The sequence below is a fragment of the Papio anubis genome, chromosome 6 (assembly GCF_008728515.1).
Source record: "Papio anubis isolate 15944 chromosome 6, Panubis1.0, whole genome shotgun sequence".
In the NCBI taxonomy this organism is placed as follows: Eukaryota; Metazoa; Chordata; class Mammalia; order Primates; family Cercopithecidae; genus Papio; species Papio anubis.
In genome coordinates, this window is record NC_044981.1 from 144,540,374 (window position 1) to 144,561,937 (window position 21,564).

General features: G+C 39.4%; 1 protein-coding gene across 5 annotated transcripts in view; it reads left to right on the plus strand.

Moving 5' to 3' along the window:
• The window catches only part of CEP85L (centrosomal protein 85 like), a 238,224-nt gene that overhangs the window by 20,513 nt on the left and 196,147 nt on the right, over positions 1–21,564 (plus strand). For 3 of the 5 annotated variants that reach the window (XM_021937935.2, XM_021937937.2, XM_021937936.2), the window contains one exon: positions 10,659–10,713. The gene's annotated coding sequence lies outside the window, so the exon portion shown is untranslated. Of the gene's footprint in view, positions 1–9,125; positions 10,714–21,564 lie in introns of those variants that run through there. The other 2 variants (XM_031667467.1, XM_021937941.2) reach the window with 2 other exon arrangements.

Sequence of the window (21,564 nt, forward strand, 5' to 3'; positions counted from 1 at the left end):
GGCTTCATTCTCAGTGTGATGGGAAAACACTGGGAAATTTTAATCAGATGAGATGTGATCTGATTTTCTGTTTTTAAAAGTCCATTCTGGTTGCCATGTGGAGAGTGTGTATGTGAAGTTTTGGATCCTAGAATTGTAGAACACAACAGGCCTAAATATTTGTGTTTTCCATGAACAGGTGGATCTCTTAGTTATGTTTTGCTTGAAATGCATATAGGCATCCACACAAAGACCTCAACACACAAGTGTTCTTGGCAGAATTACTTATAATAGCCAAAAGGTGGAAATAACTCAAATGACCATCAGCTGGTGAGTGGAAAAATAAAATGTGTTTATCTTTAAGCAGAATAGAAAGCCATTTAATAATAAAAATAAACATTGACACATGCTACAACATGGATAGCATCAAAAACATGCTAAGAGAAAGAATACAGACACAGAAGACCACACATTGCATGATTCTATTTATACAAAATAGCTAGAAAAAGAAAATCTATATATGGAGAAAGCAGATTAGTGATTGCCTGGGACTGGAAGTGAGAACAAAGAGTAAGTGTAATGAAGCAGGAGAGATTTTACTAGAGTGAGAGAAATGTTCTGAAACTAGTTTGTGGTGGCGGTTGCACAACAGTACATCTAAAAATTATTGAACTGTACACTTAAAACAGGTGATTTTAAAGGTATTTAAATGATACATAAATAAAGTTGTCTCAAAAAAAAATGTATTGCCACATTTAGAACATATATCTTCTGAGCACATGGACCCTCCATCTCCACAGACCTTGGTTTTACCTGAAGTTACTCCTCCAATCCATATTTCCCTTGGTCAAGAGAGCACCAGGCTGCACAGGCCTTTCATGGGCAACCAGTGGCCCACTTTGGGAATGAATCGAGTTCCTGTCTTTCTTTCTCAACCTTGTTTCCTCTGGAGAATCATACACATTCCAAGCATTCCCCATTTCCCCTATTTTCAGAACTCTCAGGTTGCTTGGTTCTTCCTTAAGCAATGTTTTTATCATCTTTAACCTATGCACTTTTTTGTCTCACTTTCCAACTATTGCCAGCTGTTTCGAGAACATTTTTTACTACCTTTTTCCTCCTTTTTCTCCTTTCTTCCTCTCTTTTCTACCTCTATTTTTTCCACTGTCATCCCTCATTCTTTCTTTACGTTTGTTCCATTTGTGACCCCTAAAAATAACTCTAATGATGGGAGAACAGGATTGGGGACATATTAGTATCAAGTGAAAGGAAAGTCTAAGGTGTGCTTTACCCTATCAACTTCTAAAGTGTCAAAAAGTTCTTCTCAAGAACATCCTCAAAATTTCCTTCTACTCACTATTGTTTATTTCATGAAAAATAAAAATCTTGTTGTATTTTTTTTTTTTTTTTTTTTGAGACGGAGTCTCGCGCTGTGTCACCCAGGCTGGAGTGCAGTGGCGCGATCTCGGCTCACTGCAAGCTCCGCCTCCCAGGTTCAGGCCATTCTCCTGCCTCAGCCTCCGAGTAGCTGGGACTACAGGCGCCCGCCACCACGCCCGGCTAGTTTTTTGTATTTTTAGTAGAGACGGGGTTTCACCATGTTAGCCAGGATGGTCTCGATCTCCTGACCTCGTGATCCGCCCGCCTCGGCCTCCCAAAGTGCTGGGATTACAGGCTTGAGCCACCGCGCCCGGCCAATCTTGTTGTATTTTTAAAGTTTGTTTACTTGTGCTAAATCATCACACTTTAAAATTATTTTTCATTGTGAACTAGAATATTTGATTACAAAAAGTATTTTGCTTTTATCAACGTAAATACTTTTGTTGGCTGACCCAGTAAAAGGAACACTATATATCACATAATTTCTGTAAAGAAAAAAATGTCTGAAATCCAAGAAATGATTAGAGTTTATTTTTGGTTTGTTAACTGGAGGCTGTCATTACTTAACTTTAAAACAAGGTACTTAAAATAGTTTCTTTACATGTTATTAAGTGCTATATTATACTTGTTCCATTGGTCAACCTCGTATGTTGTTTTATTGCAATTTTTATATTCTTATATTCTTAAAAACAAAAGGACAATTACAGATACAACTAAGGAAAACTAAATTTCCCTTTTAGTAGAACAGAAGACAGGTTCTTCATTTTCTTCATCTGCCTTTCACATGAAGTATACAATGCTGGGAATAATTAGTATATTAATAGTCTCTACTGTCAGAGTTCATTTCTTGGTTACAAAAATGTAAGAGAATGAGATTCTAACTTCCTTTAAAATTCAGCTTGAAGGGGCCAGTCGCGGTGCTTCACACCTGTAATCCCAGCACTTTGGGAAGCCAAGGTGGGAGGATCACTTGAGCCCAGCAGTTCAGGACCAGTCTGGGCAACATAGTGAGATCTTGTCTCTAAACCAATAATAATAATAAAAGAAATAAAATTTAGCTTAAAGAAAACAACCAGGACTGCAGATCAAAATGCCTTGTTATGTGAGATTACAAGATTATGGGTGACTATTATGTCTTGTCTTAAGAGAGAAGGATGTACACCCACATGCCACGACAGACTGCATTCACGGGTGTAAAGAAAGTGTTTGGCCCCATCAGGAGTGGTGTAAAAAGAAACAACACTGGGCTTTCATTTCCTGCAGATCACTCACAATTTATGAGATATTTATGAGATTTCTTTGCGGTGTCAAAATATCTGTAAACTTTTTTCTTTCTTTCTTTTTTTTTTTTTTTTTTGTTTGAGATGGAGTCTCGCCCTGTCGCCCGGGCTGCAGTGCAGTGGCCGGATCTCAGCTCACTGCAAGCTCCGCCTCCCGGGTTTACGCCATTCTCCTGCCTCAGCCTCCCGAATAGCTGGGACTACAGGCGCCCGCCGCCTCGCCAGGCTAGTTTTTTGTATTTTTTTAGTAGAGACGGGGTTTCACCGTGTTAGCCAGGATGGTCTCGATTTCCTGACCTCGTGATCCGCCTGCCTCGGCCTGCCAGAGTGCTGGGATTACAGGCTTGAGCCACCGCGCCCGGCCAAACTTTTTTCTTTCTTTTTTTGTTTTTGGAGACAGGATCTGGCTCTGTTGCCTAGGCCTGAGTGAAGTGATGCGATCATAGCTCATTGTAACCTTGAATTCCTAGTTACAGGAGGATTGTTCAAGCCATCCTCCCAGCTCAGCCTCCCTAGTAATTAACAGGCATGTGTCACCATGCCCAGCCAGTGTTTTAAATTTTTTGTAGAGCTCGGGTCTTGCTGTGTTGCTCAGGCTAGTCTTTAAGCTTTATCCATTTTTGTTAGGCCACAATAATGAAAACTAAGATCATCAACAACAACGATGCCATGTAAATGTAGGGGAGAATTTTCCAATGTAACCTAGGGGAGAGTTATCTTGCCAGAAAGGGTTATGTTTAATGTTTTGATTTTTAATCGCTATTTTTTAAATAGGCTGCCAGAGAAATGGGTGTGAGTTTGTTTTAGCTTTGGTCTCCACTTCCTGTGTAAGTTATTTGGGATGGATGTTTAGTATAGATATGAAATCATCGGGGAAAACCAAACAAAGAGAAAATATTATCATTGAAAATTTACACATTAATTTTCCACATAGCTTTTTGAAAGGAAAGTCGGTTTGAGAAGGCAAAAAGGGACTTTGGCAAAATGAGTGACTCTGTGTCCTGCATCTAGGCTACCTGAAAAAAAGGCCCAGTCTTTGAAACGATCTTCTCTGGAGGCAAGCATGCCATGACCCAACAAATGTCTCTGTACCCCACAGGTTGAAGTTTGCAAGAAACAGCTGAGTAAGCTCAGGGCTTTTACAGAGTTGATCATGTTTTTGAATCCTGCCCTTTAATTAACTATATACTTTACAAAACTAGGTAGCTGTAGTAGACATATTAATCACTTCTTAGTAAGAAAAAGCACTGGAATCTACAGATGGACATTGATCTGTTACCTATGTTGACAAGAACATTATGATCTTTGTCAAACCACACCGCAAATGTACCGGGATGCTGCACTGATTTTCCATGGTTACTGCTGGAGTTGGGAAAGGAGAAGGAAGATTGGTTGTAGTTTGACATGGGGAATGTTACCCTCCTTTCCCTCTAGGCCAAATGACTCCTTACAATGCAGCCAAAAAAAGCAAAAAGAATAAGTATTTATATAAAGATGCTTATGGTTCATATCTTTCCATATAAACATTCAATGTGGGGAAAGAAAACCCCACCAGCTTGGCAAAAAAGAGATTAATTTCTCCCCCAAAGATTGGTTTGGAAGTCTTCCCAAAAGAAAGCTGTCTGATGAAATCACTGCCATCTTAAGTGGTAAAAACACAATGCACTACATTAAAACGTAGTTATTGGGTTTTCATAATCATAGTATAAGAACCTTCAAAATTATCTTGTCTGGAATCTCTAGAAAAGTACACACCTTTGTGATTTAGGATCAACTGCTACTTAGAGGCTACTAGGAATAACTACTCCACAACTTCTCTTAATAATAACTCCATGATTTCAACCTCTTTCATTGTTATTCCTGATAAAAACTTGTCTTCCTTAAAATTCAGGCCATATCTCCTGGTTTGGCATTGTTCTGGTGACTTTGTCCTCACTGTGGTTATTATGACCCGGGAACTTCAAGAAAGACATAAACTTCTAGATCCAGGCTCTAAACACCTTTCCATATTGGAGCTGTGAAGTCTAAAAATAACACTTTATTACTAAGTACATGAGCAAAAATTTAGAGCAAGGTAAAAGTATGTGTGTGTGTGCATGCTCAGGCATGCATGCATATTTCAGGGGTGTAAGGGCTGTTTTTCTCCAGTTTGAAGCTATAGGGCATAATATTATTTGAAGCTTCACTTACCTCTACCTGAAGCATAAACCAAGAAAACGTGAACAACTCAGCAGTGGAGGGGTTCCTTGTGCTCTTTGGGTAACAAGTCACTTGTTTCCTTATTCCACAGTGAAGCGTTCCTTCTTTAAAACATTTTGTTGCACTTTGGGAGGCTGAGACGGGTGGATCACGAGGTCAGGAGATCGAGACCATCCTGGCTAACATGGTGAAACCCCATCTCTACTAAAAAAATACAAAAAGTCTAGCCGGGCGATGTGGCGGGCGCCTGTAGTCCCAGCTACTCGGGAGGTTGAGGCAGGAGAATGGCGTAAACCCGGGAGGCGGAGCTTGCAGTGAGCCGAGATCCGGCCACTGCGCTCCAGCCTGGGCGACAGAGCGAGACTCCGTCTCAAAACAAAACAAAACAAAAACAAAAACAAAACATTTTGTTGCAATTAAACTGTGTACCCCTGGAGGTGAAACTTGTGTCTCACCTGCAGACAGCCTGTGTTTCTGAATTGCAGTACCTAGTATAATCCACTCGGGTACTTAAATAAAGTACCAAAACATAACTAATGAATAAAAGAAAGCAATGAATTAGTAAGCCTGTATTTATAAACTGCTGCCACTATGAAATGTAAGACCTTATTTAATAAAATCAGTTTATGATATTTAGCTTGAAAGAACAGCTGCTTCCTTTTAGAATATCCAAAACCTTAGAGACACCATACTTTTTCTTTGATTGTTTTTCTAAGAGTAATAATTTTAAAGTGAATTTTAATGTAGATGAAAATCTGTTAAAACAGTATGATGATATTTAAGTGCAATACAGGCTTTATACTTCTAATTACATGTGGAAAAATGGTCTGAACATGCAGTGGCCTGTAAGAAAGAAATATTATGATTAGAAGTAATTATAACAGGCTGGGTGTGGTGGCTCATGCCTGTAATCCCAGCACTTTGGGAGGCCGAGGTGGGTGGATCGCGTGAGGTCAGGAGTTTGAGACCAGCCTGGCCAGCATGGCGAAACCCTTTCTCTAATAAAAATACAAAAAAATTAGCCAAGCATGGTGGCACACCTGTAATTCCAGCTACTCAGGAGGCTGAGGCAGGAGAATCACTTGAACTCAGGAGGTGGAGGTTGCAGATCGTGCCACTGCCCTCCAGCCTGGGCAACAGAGAAAGACTCTATCTCAAAAAAATAAATAAACAAATAAATAAATAATTATAATAGAATAATAATTAAAGTAAAATAGATCTATTTATAATGAATTAAATTTTTCTAAGCCCTCACTGGGGATATTCTTAAAACTCTATCACCAAATATACCAGTGACATTGCAGGAAAATTTCAAGGGAATTCCAAAATACTATTTTTAAAAATTACAAAAATTTTATAGGAAAAAAATAGAAGAACTTCAGATATTTTGAAATCTGTTAAGTCTTCTTTGAAATTAACATGAGGTCCGCTTACTATTAATAATGAACATGTTGAAAAAATCGTCTGAATATGAGGTTATTGAGTTTTCTTTCATTCCAGATCTCTGCTAATTAGTATCAGGGATAATTACATCTGTCTCTCTAGTTCTTCTAGAGAACTACTTCTCAACTCCTCTCTCCCTTAGGAGTCTACACATGAGCCAGAGAATACCTTAGCACAGAATGCTCTAAATGTAAACACAATTTCTTGTAAAAAACAAACAAACAAAACCTGTGATTCTGTTTATTGTCATGTGGTCTCATTTGACTTTTAAAATCCACATCTTTTAATTTTAGGAATTGTATTAAATGTTTTAAGGTCAAAAACTGTACTTTTCTATGTTGAATTACTGGTAAGAAGCTGGCAATCAAGTGAAAGTTCTTTATGGACTAGACTGAAAAGCTCTTGTGTACTGTCAACCCAGTATTCATTTCTCAAAGCAAATGTCACCAGCACAATGGTTCTGTTGTGGATTCAAAACCAAGTTCCGTTTCAGCAATAATAGCGCAGCAGTAAACTCCTCCTCATTGTCAGGCCCTGCGGCCATCTGGTTTTAGTCAGGCACTTCAGAGTCATCTCAGAGTGTCTTTTCTTTTTGTTTTGTTTTGTTTTGTTTTTTGACACAGGGTCTCACTGTGTTGCCCAGGCTGGAGTGCAGAGGCATGATATTGGCTTGCTGCAGCCTCGACCTCCTGGGCTCAAGTGATCCCACAGGTGTGTGCCACCAACCCCAGTTAATTTTTGTATTTTTTTTTGTAGAGGCAGGGTTTTGCCATGTTGCCCAGGCTGGTCTCCAACTCCTGGGCTCATGCGATCAGCCTGCCTTGGCCTTCCAAAGTGCTGGGATTATAGGTGTGAGCCACTGTACCTGGCCCAGAATGTCTTTATTAGCTGTGTTAGATCATTAGTTACAGAAACCCAGCTAGTTAGAAATAAATTGCTTTCCTGCTTACCTGCCACCTAGTTCTGAGTACACATGTCAGTCCTACAATCCCACCTAATATCTGATGCATAAACTAAAATGATAGTCAAGGTTGTTCACTGGTGGTGAAATTTTGAGGGATTATTTTTAAACTTTTCTATATTTTTGAAATATTTTAACAGATTGTTGTTTTTTTAATAAGAAGAAAATAAACTTTCTCAAAAAAAAAAAAAAAAGCAATGCCAAGGAAAGACTTTTTTTTTTTTTTTTTTGAGAAGGGTCTCACTCTGTTGCCCAGGCTGGAGTATAGGGGTGTGACCTGGGCTCACTGCAACCTCGTCCTCCTGGGCTCAAGTGATCCTCTCACCTCAGCCTCCCAAGTAGCTGGGACTCCAGGCTCATGCCACCATGCCCAGAATACTTTTAAATTTTTTTGGAGCTGGGGTGGGGGTCTTACTGTGTTGCCCAGGCTGGTCTGAAATTCCTGGCCTCAAGTGATTCTCCTGTGTTAGCCTCCAAAAATGCTGGGATTACAGGCATGAGACACTGTACCCAGCCACCTTTTTTTTTTTTTATGCCAGTGAAATTTCTAATCTGATTTCCTGGCTTCCTGGCAGAGAAGGAAGCCACTTCAAAAATAATTCTACTTTTTTATTAGAAATACAGAAACAACCCTCTTTTTCTACAAGGATGAAAGTGTCATTCATATCTCCTCCCACTCAGCTCCATTGTAGTTAAAAAAAAAAAAATGTGATTTCAAAATCTGTAAAAGAGGAAGCGGCAAACTGGGGGTTTGTAGGCCACGTCAGGCCCTAACACTTGTTCTGTTTGGTGACCACATTATTTAAAAACTGAAATTGAATGCCCCTCAAGTGGGCCCTTTGTTTCCCATAGGCCCACTGAACATTTAGACACTTAGGTAATCTTCCTGGACCCTGAAGGCATTTGATTTTGACACCCTTACACTAGCATCGCATAAGAAGTAGACTGGGACACTACATGACTAAGACATGTTAGGCAAAGTTACAACTGTGCTAATATCATCATTCTGCTCTTCAATTTGCATGTGGAAAACACTGATTTCAGGAAAGGAATTTTAGCAAATTCAGTGTCCACCGTCACATGCCTCTAGGTTATCCTAACGATGTTCTCCCATATAACTCCCTTCCCTTTTAGTTCATTCTTTACATTACTTCCTGGTTAGTAATCCTAGAGCCTGACTTTAATCACATATTTGTTGTTCATTCTTTTTTTCTTCACTGTGTGCCAGGTCTCTATAGGTGCTAAGAACACCAAATAGATGAGGCTCAAGGTCTCATACCCCCTGAAAATAATCAGACATGTAAATTTAAAATAATAGGAGTGTAGTTGGTACAAAATGGGTTCTGAGGAAACACAGAGAATGAAGATTGTGACTGTGCCTGGGAAAAAGTTTTCCAAAGGTAACAATTGAACTGACTTTTGAAAGAGAAGTAGATATTCAGCTGATGACTAAGTCAAAGGCATTCTAGCACACCCAAAGCATGGACTCAAAGAAAGGCTTGGAAAATTCAGGAAACCTCAAGTAGTTTGGTTTTACTAGAGCAACAAGGAGTAAAGAATGGGGAGAAAGGAAATATGTGTTCATTCATTTAATGTTTTCTTTTTCTTTTTCTTTCTCTCTTTTATTTTTATTTATTTATTTATTTTTTACAGTCTCAGTCTGTTGCCAGGCTGGAGTGCAGTGGCACGATCTGGGCTCACTGCAAACTCTGCCTCCCGGGTTCAAGAGATTCTCCTGCCTCAGCCTCCCGAGTAGCTGGGACTAAGGCACCTGTCACCTTGCCCAGTGAATTTTTGTATTTTTAGTAGAGGTGGGGTTTCGCCATGTTGGCCAGGATGGTCTCGATCTTTTGACCTCATGATCCACCTGCCTCGGCCTCCCAAAGTGCTTAATGTTTTATTTTATAAATTGTTTAATGCTGCAAGCATTGAGGATAAAGCAATGATTTATATAGTAGCAGCATTTGTTGCACAGAGTTCACAGTCTAGTGAAGAATACAGAAAAGTAAAGAGGGAATAAAATAGAGTTCAGTAAACGGTATGATAAAGTAAATGCAGAGTCAAGGAAGCACAGAGGAGGACGTGTAGAGGTAGACAAGTATACAAGTATACGGTGGCTTGTGGATTTTCTGATGTGCTGCTGAGATCCACCTTTGGGAATGAAGGACTTATTCTCCCAGTTTCTGACAATGATGCCAGAAGACAACCCTCAAATTGTAGCATTACCCAAGGTCTTTCTTCCTTCCAAAGACATCTTGCATCCAATGCTTGACCAGTGTGTTTTATAAAGCTTTGGCTCCCACTTGATCCAACTTGGAGCAATTCTGAGCAGCCAGTCCAGCTCCAGAGCTACCCAAGGCGGGGGCTGAGCAACTTTTATTGGGGCTGGATCACAGCTCAACTTCTCCCTTTACCTAATCCTGTTTCCTTCTCCATTCTTCTACAGATGTTGATCCATTGGGAACTCCCTAATAAATATCCTGTTTCAGAATCTTTTTCCTTGTACAAATTATGACGTGTCCTCGAATGCCATTCTGAGTAACCTGGATTTTGTGCTATATACAACTAAAGTCAGAGAAGGCTTTTAGCAGGGAACTAGCTTGGCCATAAATGTAAATTAGAAGGGTGCAAAATTGAAGACAATATTATTGAAGAGGATGTTATGGTAGTCCAACCAAAAAACATTTATAACCTAAATAAATCCATCCACAGTGGGGTAGAGAGAAAGAGATGAATGTAAGATGTATCCATGGGCAATACTGGCAGGACACACTTGGTAATTGACTATAGATGGTGGGCATGGTAAAATCATGTAAGTCTCCCCTAGTTATTTGGCTTGGGGAAAGGGATACATCTTGGTATCACTAATCAAGATAGAAGATGCAGGAGAAGAAGCAGGATCATTAATGAATATGATAAGTTCACTTTTGTACCTGTTGAGTTTGAAGTAAATTCAATACAGTAAAAATGCAGGTAATACTTGGTAGATGGTGGAAAACGTATTGGGAGATCAGGATGAAGGTCAATACTAGACATATAGGATTGGGAATAATCAGAATCTGTAGTAGTTAAATACACAGATGGGAATGAGCTCAGAGTTTCACTGTTCTGCTCTAAAATTGTCAGATCTCCATACTGCTTACCAAAGCAATTCCTAACTCCTCCAACTGGCACCCAGACAAAATAATGACACTTCAGCACTACGGACAGTGTCAGGATTGCTTGTACACCCCGCCCCCTTCTCACCTCATCCTCAAAATTTTAGTTCTGGTAGATAAGGACTTCCTTATTATCTTCTACTGTCTAGCTTTCTTGCCTTACTTTCTATCTGTCTCCTGGCTCATATCTTTTGCTTAAGGAATTGTGTTAAAGTCATCTAGTTCAAGCTTTTCCTTTCTTTTTTTTTTTTAAAGCAGATGAGGAACTTGAGGCCCAAAGAGGTGAAATGATTTGCCCAAAGCTACATTACTGGTAAGTAACAGAGCTGGGACCCAGATTTCCAAGATCATGCCTTAATGTTCTACTGCAATACAACATGAAGTAGACTCCATAATTTTCCAGGCAACAAGTTCAAGCTAACAGGCATTTGTCAAAAGAAGACATACATGTCGTCAACAGAGAAATGAAAAAAATGCTCAATATTTCTAATCATTAGGGAAATGCAAATTTAAACCACAATGAGATATCATCTTACACCTGTTAGAATGGCTATGGTTAAAAAAAAAAAGACAAAAGATAACAAGGGTTGACAAGGGCGTAGAGAAAAGGAAACCCTGGTACACTGTTGATGAGAATGTAAATTAGCATTACCATTATGGAAAATAATATGGAGGCTCATCAAAAATCTAAAAACAGAATCACCATATAATCTAGCCATCCCACTTTTGGGTATATATGCAAAGGACTTGAAATCTGTATGTCAAAGAGATATCTGCACTTCAGTGTTCATTGTAGCACTATTCACAATAGTAAAGATACGGAAGCAACTGAAGTGTCAGTGGATGAATGAATAATGAAAATGTGGTATATATGCATGATGGAATACCATACAGCCTTAAGAAAGAAGGAAATTCTGTCATTGCAACAATATGCATAAACCTGGAGGGCATTATGCTAAGTAAAATAAGCCAGGCACAGAAAGACAAATACTGCATGAACTCAATGATAATGTGGAATCTAAAAAAAAGTTAAACTAATGGAAGCAGAGAGTGGAATGGTGCTTACCAATGGCTAGGAAAGGGGGGAGGGTAGGGGTGGGAAAAGGAGAGATGTTGGTCAAAGGGTACATAGTTTCAGTTAGATAGGAGGAATAAATTTCAGTAATCTAAGTAGATTTTAAATGTTCTCACCATAAACTAATGTTAAGTAGGTGAGCTGATGGCTGTACTAATTACTTTGATTTAATCATTCCACAATGTATACATAGATCAAAACATCATAATGTACCCATAAATATATACAATTATTATTTGTCAGTTAAAAACAGACATTTTAAGCTGGCTAATAATAATAAAAATACAGCAATAACAACAGTAACAATAGTAATACAACACAATCAAAAAACAACTCTTCACCTGATTGGATCTTAACTTGGCTTGGCATGCTTTCGGAAATTTTTAAAAATTATCTCTTTGATTTTTGTTCATTCTCTTTGAAATCTTTTATCAGATATTCTAGATCCATCATCGTCTTCCATTAATACATCATCTTTTCTCTCATTTTATTCATTCCTTTATCACTTTTCTCTGAATGCTTCAAATTCACTGATTTGATTTTTGTCGCTTTCCAATTTTGCTCTTTATTGCTTCCATTTTCTTTTTTTCTTTTAGAGACAGGGTCTTACTGGGTCACCTGGCGGTCTCGTTATGTTGTCCAGGCCAATTTTGAATTCCTGGTCTCAAGCAGTCCTCCCACGTCAGCCTCCCAAAGCACTGGGCTTACAAGGGTTAGCCACTGTGCCCAGCTTCCATGTCATTTTTTAAAAAATTCTAGCAATCTTATTTTTATTTCAAAATGAATCTTTTCTAACCTTAAATTGTTCCTGTTTTAAAATGTAATTTTTAAATGATTGACAGTTTTTAAAGATACCATAAAATTTACACTTTTAAAGTGCACAGTCTAGCGGTTTCTAGTGGTTGTACATTTTCAGAATTGTGCAACCATCAACATTATCTAATTTCAGAACATTTTTATCATGCACAAAGGAAACCCCATACTCGTTAGCAATCACTCCCTATTTCCCCCTCCCTCAGCCCCTGGCAATCACTAATCTACTGTTTCTATGAATTTGCCTATATATATAGACAATTCATATATATGTGGAATAATAAAATATGTGGTTTTTGTGTCAGGGGTCTTTCATGTAGTATAATGTTTTCAAAGTTCATCCATGTTGTAGCATGTATCAGTACTCCATTTTTATTGCTGAATAACACACCCTTGTATGTGAGTGCATTTGTGGGAGTGTATGTAACACTTTGTTTATCCATTTATGAGTGGACAGACATTTGAGTTATTTCTATTTTTGGGCTATTATGAATAACATTGGTATGAATGTTTGTATATGGGCTATTGTGTAAAAATGTTTTTATTTCTTTTGGGTAAACACCTGGGGGTAGAGTTGCTAAGTCACATGGTAACTCTGTGTTTAACTTTCTGAGGAACTGCCAAATTGTTTTTCCAAAGTAGCTACAACATTTTACATTTCCACTAGCAATGTATGAGGATTCCAATATCTCCACATCCTCGTCAACGCTTTTTATGTCTTTTTAAAAAATGATAGCCTTTCTACGGACTGTGACATGGTATCTCATTATGGTTTTGATTTGCATTTCTCCAATGACTAATACTATTGAGCATCATTTCACATGCTTTATGGTCATGCGTATATCTTCTTCGGAGCAATGTTTATTCAGATCACTTTAAAATCAGATTGTCTTTTTATTGTTGACTTGTAAAAGTCCTGGATACAAATCCCGTATCAGTTATTTGATTTGTAAATATTTTCTCTTATTCTGTTGGTTTTCTCTCTCTCTCTTTTTTCTTTTTTTTTGAGACAGAGTCTTACTCTCTTGCCCAGGCTGGAGTGCAGTGGTGCTATCTTGGCTCACTACAATGTCCACCTCCTGGGTTCAAGCGATTCTCCTGCTTCAGCCTCCCAAGTAGCTGGGATTAAGGCACCTGCCACCATGCCCAGCTAATTTTTTGTATTTTTAGTAGAGACGGGGTTTCACCATCTTGGCCAGGCTGGTCTCGAACTCCTGATCTCATGATCCACCCGCCTTGGCCTCCCAAAGTGCTGGGATTATAGGCGTGAGTCATCACGCCCAGCCCACTGGTTTTCTCTTTACTTTCTTGAGGTTTTCTTTGAAGCACAAATATTTTTAATTTTTATGAAGTACAATTTATTTTTTAAGTACAATCTATTTCTTTCTATTATTATCTGTGTTTTTGGTGTCATATCTAAGAAACCATTGCTTTGTCCAAGGTCAAAAATATTTATGCCTCTGTTCTCCAGTAAGAATTTTATAGTTTTAGCTCTTACAATTAGGCCTGTGATCAATTTTCTGTTAAATTTTGCATATGGCGTGCATATGGTGTAATGTTCTTTTGAATCTTGTTGGTAACTCATCATCTTTCTAGATTTTTTAAGATTGAGAGATTTTTCTAAAGTTTTTTAAAATTTTGTTTTGGTTTTATTATTAACTCTTTCATGAGTGGAGTCTATTTATTCCTCTGGTTAATTCCTCTGGTTAATTTTATTCCTCTGGTTAATTTCCTTTTTTACATTACAATTAAGTCTTTTAATCCAGAAGATGTTTCATTGGTTTGTTTATTCTGATGATTGTGTTTATGTCCATGGGTGGAGTTCACAGTTAATTTCAGAATTGTTTGGGGGTCCTGTTGAAATACTAAGTACACTCAATGGGAGAAAGGAAATTTCAAGATTTATCAGAATTACTTTAATAAATTGGCATTCCAATTGTCTGTGGAAGTAGGGCAGAGGTGGTAGGGCTCATAGACTTCACCATTGTGCCAAAGAATTTCCCCTTGGTTTCTGAGATACTACTCAGTATGCTGTCTATATGAAGGGCAAGCTGGGATGCCCTGAGATATTGCTTTGTGTAGACTCTGTCTTTAATGGACTTTCTACAGATGCTGGTAAGACTGGTATTTGCCCCTCTCTGACTTCCCTATATGACACATTTGCCTCCTAACATAGAACACTTTACTGGAAATCTTCTAAATTTCACAGCAAGTGCCAATTCATATTTTCATATCCCTTTGGATATTCAATGGTAGTTTAAAACATGTAAACTCAGATTAATATCTTGAATCAGAACCATTCTTTCAGCTTCTGATTTGGCTATGTTTCTATTGATTATTCTTCGCTTCTATCTAGTGACCCTGACTAGTTCAAGTTTCTATTTTCTTCATCTTTAACTCTTACTTTGTGTTTATACTGGTGCTTCCTGTGCTTGTCCTGCCCCCAACTTTGGCGACTAATTTCTTGATGTATTAGAGCACTGCACTAGAACCAGGAGGCCAGATCATGCTTCTTTTGGAGGTTGCTGGTCCTTCCACATTGCCTCCCTCATCTTTCTTCATCATTCTTGCAGCGAACCTCAATTAAACCCAAGGAAACCAAGTCGTCTTTGTAATGTAGACACATGGGAGCTCCTTCTCCTCCTCCCTCCTCCTCCTCTCTCTTCCTCTTCCTCTTCCTTCTTCTTCTTCGTTGTCATCATCTTCTCTTTTCTTCTTCTTCTTCCTCCTCCTCCTCTTCCTCCTCCTCCTCCTTCTTCTTTCTTCTTCTGAGACAGGATCTCACTTTGTTGACCAGGTCACAGTGCAGTGACACGATCTCAGCTCACTGCACCCTCTGCTTCCCAGGCTGAAGTGATTCTCCTGCCTCAGTCTCCCGAGTAGCTGAGATTACAGGTGCGTGCCACCATGCCCAGCTAAGTTTTGTATTTTTTGTAGAAATGAGGTCTCACCATGTTGCCCAGGCTGGTCTCGAACTGCTGGGCTCAGTGATCCACCTGCCTCAGCCTTCCAGAGTGCTGGGATTACAGACATGAGCCACAGTGGCCGGCCATGGGGCGTCTTAAAGATTTAAGTATCTTATTTATTAATATCTTTGTATTGTCCATAACAACTAGCACCATCTGAGCGCATAGTAGATATTCAACAAATATTAAAGAATGAATTAACTTAAATAATTAAAAGCATAATATAATATATCAGGCCTGGTGCAGTGGCTCACGCCTGCAATCCCAGCACTTTGGGAGGCTGAGGTGGGCAGATCACTTGAGGCCAGGAGTTCGAGACTTGCCTGGCCAACATGGCAAAACCCCATCTTTACTAAAAAATACAAAAATTAGCTAGGCCTGGTGGCATGCACCTGTAATCACAGCTACTTGGGAGGCTGAGAGAACTGCTTGAGCCCAGGAAGGAGAGGTTGCAGTGAGCTGAGATCGCACCACTGCACTACAGCCTGGGCAACAGAGTGAAACCCTGTCTCAAAACAAAAACGAAACAAAAAAAGAGAATAATACATCAAATTGTTTGTAAAGAAAAACCTTCCTCCCTATTTCAAACAGCTTGAAGAAAGACAGTTTTTGTCCTTTTATTTATTTTGGGGGGATGGAGTCTCGCTCTTTCGCCCAGGCTGGAGTGCAGTGGCACCATCTCAGTTCACTGCAACCTTCACCTCTGGGTTCAAGCAATTCACTTCTGGGTTCAAGCAATTCTCGTGCTTCAGCCTCCCAAGCAGCTGGGACCACAAGCATGGGCCACCATGCCTAACTGATTTTTGTATTTTTAGTAGAGACGGAGTTTCGCCATGTTGGCCAGGCTGGTCTCGAACTCCTGACCTCGAGTGATCCACCCTCCTTGGCCTCCCAAAGTGCGGGATTCTAAATGTGAACCACCATGCCTAGCTTGTCTTTACATTTATTTTGATGATGAATTCGAAATCGTACCAATGTATATCAGTGCTTTATTCACAACACTGGCCTGAAGATATTTCAGAATAGAGAAACGCCAGATCCTGAGTAAGTTTTAACAACAAAAGGGTTGAGGGGTCAGTGATAAAATTGTATTTCTCTCTTTATTTTACTAATGGAAATTAATTATTTTTTTAATAACAGTAGTGCTCTATGTATTCTAAACTCTGCTCCCAAAAGGATTTACGGTGGCTGACATAAACGTGTATGATATAATAATACTTAATACTTAACATCGTAACAATAATAATTTACAAGAAAAGCAGAGAAAGAGAAAACGAGTGTAGAAAAAATAAAACAAAACATGGAGGGGAAGTTGCTAAACAAAAAGTATCCTGCAAAGTCACCTACATCCATTTGCTTATGGAGGGTCACATATTTGGCTCTGACGTTTCCAGGCAATTCAAGAGGGCTCACAACCAGATAGAGACCCAGTGTCCATAAGATTCAAACAAACTAATTGCTTAGCCTAACACAGTTTCTCTAGTTGCTGAAACCAGAGAGCAATTTCTCCAAAACGTGGCCACAAAGACTACACTGTAAGTTACAGTGATCACCATCCTACAGCCAGCACAGTACAATTTCGTAGGAGTATTTCTCAATATAGCTAAAAACACAGTGTTTTTTTACGTAGAAAAGTGCAGGACATTAATTTCTAGTTTTGCAGTATCCTCAGTACCAAAAGTCGTCCTACTGATGGTGCTAATCAGGAGAACATTTCCATGGTCAAGTTAAGATGCCTAGATGATTTCAGTTTAGTTCAACAGCATCAATAAAATTTTAAGGTCAGTAGGCGTATTGTTGGATAGAATACATGAGAAAAGTAAAACAGCAGAGATTCTTGTGTTTCTGCTGCAATAGTGCTACATAACCAACCGCAAATTTTAGAGGCTTAAAACATAACTTTCTATTTTTCTTGTTCAAGATTTTGGTCAGTTTAACATCCCCTTTTCTCATTCTTGAACCAGTGGCTAGCCAGGAGATTACAGAAGCAAAAGAAATAAAGCCGGCCGGGCACGGTGGCTCAAGCCTGTAATCCCAGCACTTTGGGAGGCGAGAGACGAGGATAGAGATCGGGGTTCGAGACCATCCTGGCTAACCGGTTGAAACTCCGTCTCTACTAAAAATCTGAAAAAAGTAGCCGGGCCGGGGTGTGGCCTGAGTCCCGGCTACTCGGGAGAGCTGAGGCAAGGAGAATGGCATCAAGCCAGGAGGCGGAGCTTGCAGTGAGCTGAGATCCGGCCACTGCACTCCCAGCCTGGGCGAGACTCCGTCTCCAAAAAAAAAGAAATAAAGCCACTTTTAAAGCCTCTGCTTAGTGAGACAATGAAGCAAACTAATACAGAAACAGAAAACCAAATACCGCATGTTCTCACTTGTAAGTGGGAGCTAAACATAGAGTACATACGGCCACAAAGAAGGGAACAACAACAACAACAAAAAAGGAAACACAAAGAAGAGAACAACAGACACCAGGGCCTACTTGAGGGTAGAGGGTGGAAGAAGGGTGAGGCTCGAAAAACTATAGGGTACTATGCTTACTATCTGGATGACAAAATAATTCTTACACCAAACTTCCATGACATGCAGTTTATCTATATAACAAACTTGCACTTGTACCCCTGAACCTAAAATAAAAGTTAAAAAAAAAAAAAGCCTCCACTTGCATCACATCTACTAACTTTAGTTAGCCAAAGCATGTCACACAGGCAAGCCCGATATGAAGTAGGTAGGGAAATGCTACATATACTCTGCCCATTCTGGTAGAAGGTATTGCCAAGCCACTTGACAAATGCTTTGTAATTCTATCGCAGGGAGAGAGGGAAGAATTGGGAATAATTCAGTTACCACATCCATAATTCTATTTGCGACTTCTCTTTACTCTTCGATTCCCATTCAGTACCTCGAAGATACAAAGTTGGAGGTCATCTAGTATGATCCTTTCCTTTTACACAAGAGTTATCTGGGGCCCAGAGAGCTTATGAGACTTGCCTAAGATCACACAGTCAATTCAGAGCTCTACTACATTGAACCAAATTGTAACTCTAACTTTCCTCTCTATCATCTGCTTCCAGACCCCAACTCCACAGGGAATTATAGGGGTTTGGTTCATGAGATAAATATATGAGTCAGGCCCTGAACTCCAATCTCCAGAGGTAATAGCCTAGATTCACTGTGGATATGAAGGGTTTTAGTAGTGCAATGAGAGGAGACTATAAATTCTAGGTTCTGACTTGGAGAAACTGGTTTTTCACAAAGTGACTGGTGTGTGTGGAGGGAGGGCAAATTTCTAATGAAAATATTTATAGACCCTAGTGGTTATTTAAAAGTAGGTAATATTTCCAGAAGGAAATGTTTAGTTTGTTTCCCAGTTGCTTTCCATTGTCTCCATGCTTCATCTAACAAAGAATCAAATGTAAGGAAGGGCAAGGGGGTGGGTAGGTGGAACAACAAGGGAAGACTGCCAGAGATGGAGGAAAGATATAAAATACGGCCTTTTCAAGTTGACATTTGTTTTTTAAGTTTCCCTAATGCCCTCTCTAAGGTAAATCACCAGAGGCTATGTGTTTGGCTTACTCCTCAAAAGCAGATCTGAGTTGGTAAGCAACTGAAACGCATCAGAGGATGGTTGTTTTGAGAGAAGGGAACAGCTGTTCCTCCTGGAGTCCCTGGCAGACATGGAGCCCTATCTGTTACCTCCGTGTTCCTAGATGGTATTGCTTACAGCCTTTTTTGTGTTCTGTTTACTGTTCCAGTTCTGTAGGTCAGCTTGACTGGATATTATATATATTTTAGAGACACTTATAGCTAACATAGTATTTGTTATCGATGTCCTAAGTTCGAAAGTTTCTTTAACATTTCTTGGTTTTACTCCCAGTTTGTTTACTTCTGCAAATCAGCTCTTCTGGCAAGAAACTTGACTCCTGCAGATGATATTATCTTGGAGGAATGTAGGGCCAGACTACAGGGTAGTTTTTCTGAGAATAAATGATCTGACCACACTTAATAAACAAAGCCAGATAAGAAGCGGCCATTCAACATGAAAACAAAGAGCAATAATTTAGATATATAGCTTTAAAATAGAAATACAGGAAAACATACAAAATATGTTTTAAAATAATTATTTCCCATCTTCATTTTGTTCTGTTCCCTTTATTTTAGCCTGGAACAGACATTCCTCATATTTTCAACTACAATTTCATTTTTAACAACAGTTTTACAGAGTCTCACATAATAGTGTTCGTACTTTTAGTAGAAGTTGACCAAAAATACATAAGGATAAACACATTGCTATGAATTCAGTAATGCTTTTTGCCCAGGCTGGACTTGAACTCCTGGGCTCAAGTGATCTTCCCACCTCAGCCTCCCGAGTAGCAAGTAGTGGGGACTGTAGGCACACAGCACCGCATCTGGCTTCAGTAATGCTTTTAATTGAAGGCATACTTTATTAAACAAAAGAGCATCTCTATCCATTTGAAGACTGGGTGTATATATCAGTGCAACCCACCTTATTCAAGTAAGCATACCTTATGGGACTTCAGGTCCCCTTGTAATAATTTTAAAACTCTGCAGATGCCCATGGCTCATAGGTTGATATCTAAACTTTGCCTTTCATCATTTATGTCTGTCAACTTTGGGAGCTCTCCTATTTAATGACATCATTGCTCTCCTGCCTACCCAGGCACGGCATATTCTTACTAACAGTTGGCTTGAACAGTATATAATGGTTAGAGCTCTGTCTTTCTAAAAGTCAGAAGATTGGAATTTTGGATTGTTTTGTTGTTGTTATCTACTAATATATTTCTTTAAAGAAGTCAATGGCTTTGAGACTGTTTTGCTTTTTGCAAAACTAAGGATGGGGGATGGGGAGATACTTGCTCAACCCAACTCATGGATTATTATGAGGAACATAGTAGATTATGTAGCACTTAATCATATATACAGTAAATGGTCCTCAGTCAGTATTTTTGTAGAACCATTTAGGACAGAATTCTCAGCTTTTGCCGTGCTACAAAGATACAGTTCACCCAGACTTACATTGGCCTGGGTGCCATGCTCTCCAGACACACAGTGGGTAGTAGATAGGAAGAGGGAGATCTGTGCATTGGGCTGGGCTGGGAGTAATGACCTAGGTTTATGATTTATCTCTGCCATTTCAGTGAGTCATTTCATTTCTCTAGGCCTTAGTCCCTTGTGAATAGAGAAATGAACGAAAATCTCAGAGGTGTTCACATTTAGCAATAAGGCTCTTTTTTCCTCTTCCTAAATGAAATTAAATTGCAAAACTCCAATATATAAATCAGATACCCAGAAAATGCAGTTTTCACATGCAGTTTAAAATGTTCATTTGTTGCAAATAAGGCCCTAGGAGCACAGTTTGAAAACCACTGATTTAGTTCATGTCTAAGATCCACCTTTACATTAAGATACATTATTAAAGTGAGGTATGTTTCTGACCAAATATTGCTAGTTGTCATCTACATGGGACTTCTTGCCTTGATGGTCTTGTCCACTCAAGATCATCAGTCAGGCCGGGCGCGGTGGTTCAAGCCTGTAATCCCAGCACTTTGGGAGGCCGGGACGGGCAGATCACGAGGTCAGGAGATCGAGACCATCCTGGCTAACACGGTGAAACCCCATCTCTACTAAAAAATACAAAAAACTAGCCGGGCGAGGTGGCAGGCACCTGTAGTGGCAGCTACTCGGGAGGCTGAGGCAGGAGAATGGCGTAAACCCAGGAGGCGGAGCTTGCAGTGAGCCGAGATCCGGCCACTGCACTCCAGCCTGGGTGACAGAGCAAGACTCCATCTCAAAAAAAAAAAAAAAAAAAAAAAAAAAATCAATCAAACCTTAGAGCAGCACTTTGAATGTAAGAAAAAATCAAAGCAAGTTCTATATTCTTAAGGAATAGTTCCCTCAAGCAATGGTGACCCAAGTTAATGCCCTTCTTCATGTTAGTAATTTTTTTTCTCTAAAGAACTGGGCCAGGAAATCTAGAATCTCAGCACCATCCCCCATAGACCAGTAGAGGAAGAAATGCTAATCAAATTCTAAAATTTGGAGCCACTCCAGGACTGAGTCTGGACCTGAAGGATCCCTCTTTGTTCACTTGGTGCCTAACAGTACCTGACATATAGAGGACACTCAATAAGTCTTGAATGACTGACTGACTAAATGGATTGAGTGAATTTGTGGCAACTAATTAAGCAAGAAAAGACTGAATTACATGATTGGTTTTGAAAGCAGCCATTATAAAGTTTATAATTAAGTTTGTCACTGAGCAAATCTAGTCTATACCTTCAGACCCCAACAA